Here is a 13,633-nt window from a genome sequence, read left to right as displayed (position 1 = left end):
TCTCTCTCTCTCTCTCTCTCTCTCTCTCTCTCTCTCTCTCTCGGAGGGGGAAGTCCCTCTGACTGAGCTCTGAGACAAAATTCCAAATGAACAGGCTGAGCTCTCCTTCCCGCCCTCCGTCCCCAGCACTGCGCTCCAGGTAGGTTTGCTGTCAACGGTTACAAATGACACACGCAGTTCCAGTACGATAATCAGTCCCCCGCTCAGCATGCTTCCTGCCTGCAAATTGCTGAGTATTTAAAAAAAGATTACAAAGGAGGGAAAAGAAAGAAAACCCATCTGTGAACGATGAACACCACATGCTGACACTGTAAGGTTTGCAGTTCACAGTTCTGAAGTGAAATATTCTGCATGTCAAGCATCGTCTTCAGCTACTGACATCTATGTATTTTTAGGAAAAAATTAAGAAGATTATCATTTTTGTCAGCTTAGTTAACCTTTTACCCTTTTAAAAGTATAAGGTAAAGATTCTCTGCTGTCAATCATTTTTTGGTAAAAGGTGTCTTTTTGGTTTTTGTTCCCAAACGGTGCATGCCCCATTTTGGAGCAAACCTCTCTACATGCTGCTGCTCCGAGTGCTCCCTCAAACTGGTGCTCCCCTTCAGTTCAAATCTCTGCCATCATCCCGCGGCTGTCGACCCAATGTGCCTACGCTCAGGTTTCAAACAACCCCCTCTCCTCAGACAGATGTCTATGTAGCATGAAATGGAGCCGCCGAGGGGATCGCCTTTGCCCATAATGTTTTCACGACGCCTGTATGCGGCAGCGATTCGTTCTTCTATATTTCATTCTCATTTCTGTGTGGTTGGGGAAGATACCGAGGAGACCAGGGGTGTCAATCTTTCTGACAGCCATGCACCCGGATCACACGCTCTAACCCTAGTTATCTTCCAGACACTCCAGGTGAACAGGATACGCATCCTTTCATGGTTTTTTTTTTTTTCTCCTTTATTTATACATTTTATTGATGACAAGATGTGATAAATCTTAGGTTGCTCTGGGGTGGTGTTTCCCAAAGAGGATTTATACAGCGCAGTAGCCCGGAAAGATAAGGTCATGAACTGTCATTCACTGTACTGTAAAAGGCTCATAAGCACTGGCCCTTGGAAAGGAGCTGGGGTTGACACCTCGCCGGTTCAAAGCTGACAGACTGACAGGCCTTATCAGCCAAGCATCCAGACAGCTCACAATCAAAAGCCTTTTACTCAGACAAGTTGGAACTCATTAAGAAAGAGAAGATCTAATTAATGACGTCTGTTAGTAGTTGGAACTAGAAAGACATTGTCAGCCTTCACCAGTCTGTTAAGGTTGATTTCAGCAATCCTCCTGTTCACTTCCTGAAAGTGGCCCACCGCTTTCCTCAAGGACATTTCAGCTCCTTTTGGCCCTGATCTGACAGAGTGCGTGTTCAAGCAACCTGTGGCGCGTTGTTGTAACTGTTTTTAATGAGAGTGAAGTGTTTTTAAGAGTACCGTTTCACCTTTTCCAATTTCAAGTCAACTGTGTTGACTCTCATCATCCTCTTTTTCAGCAAGAAAGCTTTACGCTGCCTGTCCAGCAACAAAACACAGATAAACAGAGTCATCTCTGAGCTGCTGAACATAGTGGGGCGTTTTAGCAGCGGACGAGCCGAGAGATATTTTTCTCCGTAGATGACGGAGACAAAGACGGAGAAGATCAGTCAGGTCTTCAGAAATACAACTCTAACTTATTGCCATTGATGCTCCACATCTGCAGGACGTGTGATGTTTGCCAACTTAATAAAATGATGTTTCGTTATGTACAAATTAATCAATTCCCCCCCCCCCCCCCCATTGTTTTAAGCAGTTATGGGTTTCCATTCTATGCAAATCAATTGACAAGCTCTTGAAATGTGTCCAGTGTGATTGTTAACAAAGTCATAAATCTATATCTCCATTTTTGAAAAAGTTTAGTCATCTCCTAGAACAGCTGGGCACTGTAGTTTTTAGCTAATGTTACTCAAACAGGAGTAAATTGTGCATTTGTTGGAGGCCATTTTCAGCCACTGATTTGAAGCACTATGGGCAGTATTGCAGCAGCAGAGAGGTGGAAGTGGGATTGACTGCAAATTAAACACAGTAAACATGATCATGAGTGACATTATCCTTCATTAGCATGGTAATGAAGGATAATGTCACTCAGTGCAACAGTGTGGCTCATTGATGAAACAGTTTGTGGATAAGAATGGAGGTCTATGGCACAGATGATTGAGATTTATCAGGCTTTGGATTCACACACACACAGTTGGTGGTGGAACATTTGGTTGTTGGCTTTGGTTAAAAACATTGAATACCACGAATGTTTTCCTTTAAGAAACTATTTTATTTTTGTAGTGTATTAACATAAATGGAAGCCAATGGCTGACTAGAACGGCAGTAAAAAATATATATCTTAAAAGAAAAAAATGGGTAGCTGTCTGTGAAGTAAAGCATTTCTAATTCATAGCAAGTGAGATAAAACATGCAAATATCTTGCATGGTCCATTCATATGAACAGTATGCAGGGAATTGGTGGAAAACAAAAATAAATCACAAAAATTGAGAAAAGCTGGGAAAAGTCGAGCAATTTGTAGAAGAAAAAAAGGCACAATAAAACTCTAACACCCGGCATCAGACAGACGGACACACACAAAGACGAGGAAACAGCAGAGCATATAATGTGAGCAACAACAAGGACGCCAGTGACGCAATTATAGCAGCACCTACTTATAGCAGATTAATGTTTTGGTTTTCCAGAGAAAGAATTGCATGTGTGCCTTTTCAGATTGTGGAAAGACTGTTCTCATACTGTCATTCAATGTGCTGTAATTCATAGATATCCCACAAAATAAAGTGCTATGTAATCCACAGAATCATGAACCAGGAAGTAGTAGGGACGGTAAAGAACCCACATGGGGCAGGCATAACGGGAGGTGGATGGGTCAAAGAAAAAAACCTCTTTCACCCAGAAGACTGCTGTTCATGTGAAACTAGAGGTCAACATTGAGTTAATTATCATGTGACTTCTGTAGTTCTGTAATTATTTTGACCCAAACCATGATCTTGTTCTATAAACCTAGTTAAGTGGTTGTGTTACCTAAACTTAAACCTAAGTTGTTTCCTGTGAAGACGGAAGTTTACTTTGAGAAAAACTGTCTGCATGTAACGAGTGTAAATTAACACGTGTTGCTTGTTGTTTACGACACCTTAGGTAAGATGTACTTTTAAGAGAAAAATTTGGCAGCTACCCAGAAAATGCACAGGGACCTCGGAGAGAACATGATGCAGGTTGTGGTGCTTTGGCAAGACCAGATATCCTTATGAAGTCAAGTAAAGTCAGTTTATTTGTACGACACATTGTGCTTACAAAGTGCTTACAGAGGCGGACGGGTTAGAATCCGCCTCAATGTAGTTATACACAATTGAAGACATAAAAGGTGCATAAGAGGCAATAAAACACAATGTTCTACAATAAAAGAAAAGTAAAAAATGAATTAAGAAGTAATGAGAAATTGAATAAAACATAAAGCAGATTAAAAATCAGTAAGAGGACATTAGAAATAAGTTAAGAGGGGACTTGACCAAACCTCACACTGAACTAAAAGCAAGCGAAGGTAGGTGGGTCTTTGACCTTGATTTGAAATTGTGAATGGTGGAATGGGAGGCTACTCCAGAGCCTGGGAGCAGCAACAGTGAAAGCTCAGTCACCTCTGGATTTGAGGCATGAAGGACGGACTGGAGGAAGAATAGTGAGAAAGATCAGTAACGTATTGTGGAGCTAATTCATTCAAGGCTTTAAAAGACCAACATTTTAAAATTGATCAGCTTTGTTTTTCTGCACTACCTCAGAGTGAATCACACCCTGCCGCTCTCTCTTTAGCCCTTTCTGTGTCTATAGAAGAGACGTAAGAGGCTCCTCCTTCTCTTTTGCATACTCTATCACTATACTCTGTTACTTTTCTCACTCAACACTGACTTTTGGCGTTTTTTCTCCGACAAGTTTCCGTGACCAGATCGGCAGCCATTGGGTGTTAAATCCCACATCCTGGCTGAAAGACGCACAAACCAGCGAGAGACTTGTTAAATCCAGAAATTCCCCCGCAGGCTGTATGACACGGCTGCATAACTTAATATGACAGTGTTTTTATAAACTAGACATGTGCATGTCGCAATCCATTTTCCACATATTGCTATGTATTTAAATTTTTTTTTACAGAGCTCTGCACATGATTTGTGTATTTTTCAGCATTTTCAGAGGTTGCTATTCTTGCTGCTTTTAATGTATCCATCATTCTTCTAGGATATCAGGGGGATCAGCGGTGCCGGAGCGGAGTGGTCTGCCTGACTAACAGGACTGCTGTCTGTGGCAAAGTGTTCGTGCAAAAAAAAACATGAAAGAGGTCAGCATCGGTAGCGAAGATGGAAAAACGCCTTCTCAAGCATGAATGGCTCTTCAGAGGCACTTTGTGGAAATACATGTCTGTACCTCCATACACCACTGTCAAAGTCATTGTTTCATTTGTCCATTTGTAAATGCAAATGACCCTCCACAATAACGCACATTATCTCTACAGATGTTTAACACGAGCATTTAGACTTTGTAGCTAGGTATGAAGATATTGAGGTTCCAGAGGAGTTTGTTTGGTGGCGGGTTTGCTCCGTTGCCCCGCTGGTTCACATGTTTGTCCTACTGCAGCTCCACCACCAGCTTCACATTAACTTATTTCTTTAGCTCAAAATCACAGCGGAGTGAGGATCGACTGCATGAAAGGGACGGGCAGATGGCTGACTGACTTCACTGCAGCAAACCGATATGCCAGGTGACCTTTCCCGAACCCTCCACGCATTTCTCCCTCTCGGTCGACTCTTTCGTCAGTTTCCTCCATTCAGGCAGAGGAGGCAGAAGCTCTTTGCTCTGGGCTGCACCGCTGATGCTCCGAGCTCCGCTGCTGTGTTCACATGGGAGGCGGCGGTAAAGGTCATTGCTAGAAGTTCAACACAAGTGATCGGAATTTCAAGTGAAGCGTGTTGCCCACATGTTGTGGCCCTGCTCTCTTCTGCTGCTCAGGGAGTACAGAGGACTCGTCGGGTGCGAAGGGAGCAGTTCAATGTCTCTGGAACAAAAGAGACACAGTATCTAATGGTGCAAGTTACCGGTCCTCCTCGGTTTTCAGTGTCATTCATATTAAGTGCCCGTCATTGTCATGTTAATCACGTTACATTTCTCTGGGTGTGAGTGCCAGCGTGTCCCTGCTAAACCCACGAGAGAGAGTTTCCTCAGTTCAATTTCAAACTAATCAGGATTTGAGTCTATGGCGAAAGAGTCAGCCCACAAGACTGTGACTCACCACCTGTAATGCATTTGTACCTTTGTTTTTGGAGTATGGGCTCATTATATTTCTTTGGGAAAATTGCAAAAGCCAAACAAATCAAAGTCTCCGGGAGTAAAGACAAAAAAAAATAAAAAAAATAGGGTAGGGGAGGACGTGGGTTCAGTTTACCTGAGGGGATAGCTTTGTTGTGTGGAAATGAATCTCACTCCTGATGAGACAAGCTTGGCATGGGCTTTAGAAGATGTGATGCCAAGCATTTTGACTGTTCATGAGTTGGCCATTATAATTGATATGAAAAATGTAATTTATTCTAATTGAATCTTATCTAGACTTGTCGTCCAGGGCGTTTTATATGGATTGTTTAATGCCTGCAGCATCTACAATGAACTAATAACAATGGACTGGGTCATGTCTACTCTATATATAGGGGAAAACAACTAAACAGGAGAATTTTTGCAGACAAGTTTGAATATTTACACGTGTATTCTCCACCTGAAACTCCAAATATCTACGACAATAATAGCTAACAGCATCAGACCTCCACCAAGTCCGGTCCCCTCCAAAGTTACACCCTTCCACCAAGTTTCATGAAAATCGGGCCAGTAGTTTTTCCTTAATCCTTAATAAAGTATCACATTCTTTAACTGATTTCAGGCCGAGTTGGGAGGGACAGTTACTTTGTATGTGCATACATTATTTTGAGCACTCTTTGGTTACCTAGAGGGATCAATCGAGATCGTTTTGGTGTAAAAGGTAAAAATATGAATTTTTGATTTGGGGTGAACTGTCCCTTTAATGCACAAACTGTATGTTTACACAATCAAGCATCAACACAGCAGCTCCAACAAAAAACTACTAGAAACTCAAAATCCAGCTCTCCCAACAGAAGTATTGACACTGTTCAACAGTTTATCAGAGAGGGAAAGCTGACTACAGTCAATTACATGTCGATGTTGAAATCCATCCTGGAGACATAGTTAAACCGACTGATGCACTATAAGAAGAGCCCATCATGCAAGATCCTCAGCCTGGATACACAACAGAAGATTAGACCTTTTGCTGCCATCCTTGAAATTTGAGCTTTCTCCATCTAACGTGCATAACATACTGCACTCATCAATGCACAAACGCTGCTACAAGCTGGTTCTGGCTTTTGCTGGGTTTCAAGTGCTTAGCGAGGAGAGGTGCAGAATGTTACAGGGAAGGTTTCCTTGTGTGTGTGTGCATGCACCAATGTGGCTATGCGCTAGTGTGTCTTCGCCGTCTATCTGCGAGTGTGTGAGTCATCCCACTATTAGGTTGTCTCTGAAGCACAACAAGCAGCCATAATCGGCTGGACGCCGCGCTGTAATGGCTCTCTGCGAGACAGCTAATAAGTTACACGCCAGATTGCAAACCGTAATAAGCCCGACTGAGTCACTATTCTGGGCCACATCATTATTTCTCAACCCGCTGACCGTGACCCCAGGGTGGGCTGGAGAGCTGCTCTGACAGGGTGCAGGACATGATGGGGCTCCTGCGGGAGACATTTAGAAAAAGCCTGAAAACTGACTTCATCTGTGGTCTTTCTTCATATATATATATATATATATATATATATATATATCAGTATTGTGCTAATGTAATGCTCTTACCCTTTTGTTTAATTGTCTTTTAATAGTAGCCAGGTGGTCTTCACCCTGTTCTCAGCTATTAAAAAACCCAATAAATCCAACTGTTGAATGCAAATTAACATGACCAACATATTTCACGTTTCCAGACAGAAAACCTGCCTCCCATTTGGTTTCCACATGCTTGCTTGTTTATTTGCCCCTGCAATGAATGATGGGGCTGATGCCTTAAGGTCCTCTACTGTAATAAACCAGCTCAGAACTATTTTAAGCAGATCCAGCTGAGAACTGCTGCCATTAATATTCTCATGCAGGGAGCCAGGGCAAGATATCGATCCAGGGCTCTGCATGTGCTCGCTGCTGTATGTGAGTGTGCGCCTGTTTGTGTGTGTGAGGCGACGTGCCAGAGAGTTGGAGGAGCTGTTGGCTGGCATGAAAAGCTGAAGGGCCGGGACTCACACCAGTTTTCGGCAGATAGCACGGTGATGAATGGCCTTAATTGTGTTGCTGGATGTTGCCCCGTATCTGGTTCCAGGTGAGGAGAGGAAAATCCAACAAACCCCAGAAAGAGAGGCTGGAGCGTTTTCAGCACCGCGGAGAGCTCCAGCAGCAAACGCACGCGGCACCACCGATCCCAATTTCCCACTCTGCTGGCCGTCACGGAGGCTTTGCCGCCGCTGCTACCGGCTCTCCAGTGACACCGATAGGATTCTCCCACGAGAGAGCGCCGCAGCAGCTCATCTAACACAAGCAGACAACATAATCTCGTCTGATTGTTTTTAGGGGCATTTTTTATTTTCATTTTTTTGTTTTTGTTTTTGTTCTAACGTTCTTGAGAGTGCTCGCGTGCTGGTGAGAGGATGCGCTTTATGAGTCACTGGTCGTTAGAATATGAGTCTTCCCAGCGTGCTGCCAAAGGGGGAATTTGGCTGATGGTGTGGGAGGAAGAGGTGGGAGGTTTGTACCGGGAAGCCGTGCGAGCGACTGGAGATGTGCGTGTCTCACTATGTTATCATCCCTCTGCTGCTTGAGCAAACCTGGCGCATTCCGGGGCAAGGTGTGGGGGGGGGGTCCAACTGAACCCATTTATCAAACACTCTCCTGTTGTTTTTAGAGCCTCTGCGCGGCTACACGAGGTTTCCCCTGAAGCTGGCACCATGGTCATATTGAATGAATAATCGTACCCCGTGTTGCGCCACATACCAGGCGGTGTAGTTAAACACTGTCACAGATGGTCACTGACATCGCCCATGCGCTACGAGGCTGCACCTCAACACATAGCCTCTCTCTCTCTCTCTCTGCCCGTAAATGCTGGATCTCTCTTTCTCTCTCCATCTATCTAGAATATCGATGCATTCCTCTTCAGCAACTCGAAAACAATAAGAACTCAAATTTAAAGCACAGCCAGCCGGTTTAGTTTCCACTCACTCCACACTCCCAATGCAAATAGTGAGGTATACAGCAGCGTCATGCACCCACAAACAACCAAACTTGTAAAACACAGTTAAATAGGAGCCTCAGAGCCCCCCATCACGCATTAGTAAACACAGCGGCCACCTTACCTGTGGTAGTCCGAGGCAAGAGGGCAGAAAGAAAAGGGAATTCGTGAGAAAAAATGTCAAAGATTTCCTGGCAGCGACGACACCAAAACTGCGCTCTTTTTTTGTTTTAGCTCCACTCCTCTCCTCCCGCTCCGCAGGGCGTAAAGGGTTCAGGTGAATGAATACAGGCCGGTGTGTCAGGCAGCAGCTGCGTTTGTAGCGACGGGGTTAGTGCGTCCCAACTCTCATCATCATCATCATCATCATCAGCGGCGGCGGCTCGCCATCGTTCTGCTCCTCCGGCTGGGTTTCCTCTCAGCGCTCCGCTCGTGCTCTGCCCTATTTCAACTCCTCTCGCTCCGCGCTCTCCTCTCTGACGTCAGCCGCTGCACGCCAAATAATGCGGTGAGGCTGCATCTGCAGATTCATCGCGCTGGAAAGCGACACCTGTGTGTGCATAAGCGTGCGCGCGTGTGTGTGTTTAGACATGCGGACCACAGAATAGCCGAGAATCAAAGATTATTTGCAGGTGTTTTATGAGTTTCTTTATTTCAGGATTGGTAACATTTTTCAATGCAGAGCTAACATTTGGATTTGGGAATAGATTTTAGGTTTGGGTTAAAGTTATGCATTAAGTTTACAGAATAAACATGAATATAGTGCAATAAGACACAAATAAAGCCAGTCAATCTAATATTCTGTATGCAAATCAGTTTGTTACAATAATTAAATGAAGTCACATAACGCAGTGATCCTATGTTAGACACTGACAATTGTTTGAAATGAAAAACAATTACTTGTCACAACTCAGCAGTTAAAGAATGGTTTTAAATACTGCAAACTGCATCACATGAAATGTCATTTGCCTTTCGAAACAAAAGCAAAGGTGAAGATGAGTGATGGAGTTAAGAATCAAAGAGGATGACATGGTGACAGATGGTGTTGCTGATTTTCTTGGTTCATCCAGCGAGAACGTCAAACAGTCAAATGTTGTCAAAAGTGTCATATGCATATTTTATTTTTTCACGGATTGTTTCCCACTCGGGCTTTACTTATGCAGCGACTGTCGGCTCTATGACAGAACACTCACAAGCCTCACTAATCAACAAGGCAGCTCTGATGTTCACAGAGGAATTAGACATGCAGAGGACAGGCAGGTACGTCCGAATCACTTTCACAGATGAGCAAATTTACAGCGGATTACCTGCTTATATTAAGGCTGTGTTCAAAGGTTTCATTTGGACACACGCAGTACAATGATACAGTACATTTTTACTGCAGTTATGATGAAACATCACGGAAGTACACATATCCCAGTGACCCTTACATTTAATAATTAACAATAGGCATCATTCTCTTTCTCTACTTTTCTTCATCCCTTTGTATTGAAGTGGGAAGAGGGATAACTACACATGGCACAATTAAGCTGACATACTGTATCCTAAAAAGATTGGAGAATGGTTGCACCCCCATCAAAATTGCATGTGGCGGTAAAATATTAATGCTCGATGTAACATTTATCAAGAAAGTGGGGAAAAAAGACTGTTGGAAAAATAAGAAGCAACTAAAGAAAAACGAAATGGGAGGGGTACTAAAGGGGAGGAAGAGTGAAGTAAAGAATGGAACCTTTGTCATGAAGTTGCAATACTCAAGTACTTCAAGGAATTCTGTAGACTTCAATAGGACGAAGGACCAAATAAAAGAATAAATAACAGGACATACTACAGATAATGTTTAAATAGCAGCACGCGCTGCAGTAACAGGTGATGTCTGATGAAACAGAGAGTGGCCTTGTAGCACAAAGCTGCAACAAGAGCCAATCCAGATTGGTTACATTTTCTTTTCCTGCCTTTTGATAGATAACCTACCCAGTCGGCAGAATAAATGTTGGAATTGTACATTACTGCAAACCATGGCTACGTTGAATGTCGACTTTTGTGAACCGAAAATACGTTTTATATCTGCCTCGTAACACACCCACAGAAACGCACAATGCTAGATTGTTAAAGTTGTGAAACAATTGTTAAGGTTTAGGCAACAAAGATTATCTTTTGGTTCAAAAAAATAATGCAACAACTTAACAAAAGCAACGTGACGCAGCAACGTGACGCAGCAACGTGACGCAGCAACGTGACGCAAAGCAACGTGACGCAAAGCAACGTGACGCAAAGCAACGTGACGCAAAGCAACGTGACGCAAAGCAACGTGACGCAAAGCAACGTGACGGATTTGGGACAGAGCATATGTTTAAATGTTTCAGCATCATAGTGACAGACATTGGGTTTGAATATTTCCACAGACAGAGTGAGGCTGGTGTGCTTGTCCGTCTTACACACAAAGCAATGAAAGGAATGATGTAGACATATTTTTATTCATCCCTGACAGTCAGTTCCATTATTCCTGCTAAATTCAAGTAATTTTAACATGGCCCGCTGAGAATAAGGTCAACGTTTCTTTTCTTCTTAATGAATAAAAGTCAAAATTTGAATTTGTTCTTTTATCGTTTCCAGACATAGAGCACAGGCCCTTTTAAATAAAAGATCAATTGAATTAAGTGCCTATCTTAAAGTTCTCCTCCAAACGCATTTCAAACTATGGTAAAATACTATGCTATGATTAAAATTTTGTTTAAAAAGGTTTTCCCACATAAGAAAAAAGAAAATATGAAAAAGGGGTTGGAAGCGCATCTACTCCTACCTCATTGACGAGATATATTAATATGCAAATATGCAGATGTAAGAGAAAGTTAGCCTTTTTGTTTTGTTCATGTTAGCTTATTAGCTTTTTCTACCAACATTAGCGCTTCTATGCAGGGTTTTAAACACACATGGTAATAGAGTGATTTCCCATTGCCAATAGAACAGTAAGCTTTTCGGTTTCTTTTCTGGTGTGTCACGTTCTTCATCACAGAAGCACCGGTCGGCACTGGAAGCAGGGAAAATGTTTACAGTGGTAGCTTCTTTTTTATCTCTGTTACTTATTCAGTCTCTCTTTCAAACTCTAAAACCAGAGTTGGTGATTGTTGGAACAGTGGAAAGAGTTTTATTTTGTTCCTAATAAGTTTGAATGTAATCAGCGAGATAGAATGACTGTTGTCTGACTGGAGTCTTGTGGCTCTGAGGAGAGCATATTAATAGTATGTTTTATACATTCATACACTATGATAATTGTCTATATCCCTGTTCATTTCCTTAATTTTATATTCATGTGTGTCACATAGCATCGCACCAGAAGAGGGGCAAAAATTAGCGAGTCCACCCAGATGTCATGTTTCCATCACTTCTGATCAGAGCAGATACATATCTGTGACTACTGCAGAGTCATTTATCCCGAGAATGAAGGCCGATTGTAACCTTTCCCACAGAAGACAAAAGCCAGATGTTAGTGGGTGTTAGTGGGTTTTTTACAGAAGGAAAGGGGCTTTTAATAATGTTGCAAGACTTTGAAAAGGAGCGGGTTGGAACATTATTCCTTCCAATCCTTTTCACGTTATTATAAAACCTTTGTTTCACTGCTGATTGATCCTGATGTGCTGCTGTATTGTGCATGTGGTGACCATACTGTCTTTGCACCACGTCACCAAGAAAGTGGAATGAAAGTGGAACAGTGTTATAAACTATGCCAGATAACAGAATTGGGTTGCCAAGCAAGCACGACAACAAGCTGGCCATTTGGGAAAATAAGATGTCACATAAAATAGCTGATAAAGAGATGTGGGAAATCTAAAACATTGCAATATATTCTGTTGATGTTTTGCATCATGTTTTACAAAAAGCAATAATCAAATCGTAAACATGTTTCGCACAAACACATACATGTTGTTTTGTCATGTGTTGATTATGGTTCATCATGTGTTAAACAACGCACTTGTACGCTGTCACACAGTCTGCAGTTTTTCTTAGAAAAGTTCCATGTACAACAGGATCCTCCTTTGAAACAACAACAACTGCATTACCTCTTTGGACATGTCTGAGGTCTTTTTCAAAACACCAGCAATTTTCTTTTGCAACAATCCCCCCCCCCCCTCCAAATGATTTTCAGAGCAGCTACGGTGATTTTTGTCCACTGATTGGCTGAGCACCGGAATCTTTCTGGTGGAGCACTCAGCCTTCTCTGTGTTGCCTCCTCTGAGGGCTTTAAGGTATAATCCTTGCAACTTTCCAAACAGGTCTTCATTGTTTGCAACATTTCAAATAGAAACTAAAAGAAATAGCCCACAGTACAAACATTCTCCTGTGGTGGAAACAACGTATTTACACCTTAATTTTCCAAAAGGACAATCTGAGAACACACACAGACACATACAAGGTGCGCACATTCCTTAATCTGTCTCTGAGCCATGGCATTGGATATAGTCTGATCCAGGTTATTGACAAATGCATATCAGATCTATTCATAAAACCAACAGCTCTCTTCGCAGTGCAGAGACGATCTCAGACCGCTGTAGGCGTACCCTGAGAGGCAAATCAATCACGCCTAAATGGTGCAAATATGAATCGACCCTCGAGGGGCCCATACAGACGACAGCCCGTGCATGGCATTACAAGAGGAACATCGTGTGCATTTTACCCTCAGCTACACCCATGGCTGAACAAACAGAGTTTCAGACTAGCATGTCGGGACTGAGCAGCTAACAGCAGTCATCGTTTTCTCTGCCATCATTTGCTCAGAAGTGTTTGTACTTGCAGTCTTACGTCAGAAACATAATATCTTCTCCCCTCAACCTTAAAGGCACTCAGGCATGTGTCAGCACTAAAAGGCCTCTGCTCCCTCGGAGACAGACACACCAGGAGATAGAGCCATAACTCCTCTTTATGTCCTCTTCCTGCAGCTCACCACTGTAAAGCATTGATGTGACTCACACACGTCTGCATCACGTACATTAGCAGGGTCTCTCATGCTGCGTCTATTGTGAACATTGCTAAACATTGTGTTTAACTTCATTGTTTTAAAAAAGTTATCCAGATATATGTTTGAACGTGTTTCACAAAAATGTCCACGACGGGGCTCAGCACAAGTACTGATACGGTTCTGACATCACGTTTGCCAGACAAGAACGTTGATATTGGACAAACCTGTAAGTAATGTATGGTTTGGGTTAGCAAACTAAAAACATCATCATTACTTTCTATAAAGGGCATTCAAGAATC

General features: G+C 42.7%; 1 protein-coding gene across 2 annotated transcripts in view; it reads right to left on the bottom strand.

The window, feature by feature from the left end:
* The window catches only part of fstl4 (follistatin-like 4), a 186,512-nt gene extending 177,686 nt beyond the window's left edge, over positions 1 to 8,826 (bottom strand). For both annotated transcript variants that reach the window (XM_031874110.1, XM_031874111.1), the window contains exon 1: positions 8,505 to 8,826. The gene's annotated coding sequence lies outside the window, so the exon portion shown is untranslated. The remainder of the gene's footprint in view (positions 1 to 8,504) is intronic.
* Between the last annotated feature and the right edge of the window lie 4,807 nt (positions 8,827 to 13,633).

Source organism: Anarrhichthys ocellatus, unplaced genomic scaffold (genome assembly GCF_004355925.1).
Source record: "Anarrhichthys ocellatus isolate YVR2014 unplaced genomic scaffold, GSC_Weel_1.0 scaffold78, whole genome shotgun sequence".
Lineage (NCBI taxonomy): Eukaryota > Metazoa > Chordata > Actinopteri > Perciformes > Anarhichadidae > Anarrhichthys > Anarrhichthys ocellatus.
This window is presented reverse-complemented; position numbering and strand designations above follow the sequence as displayed.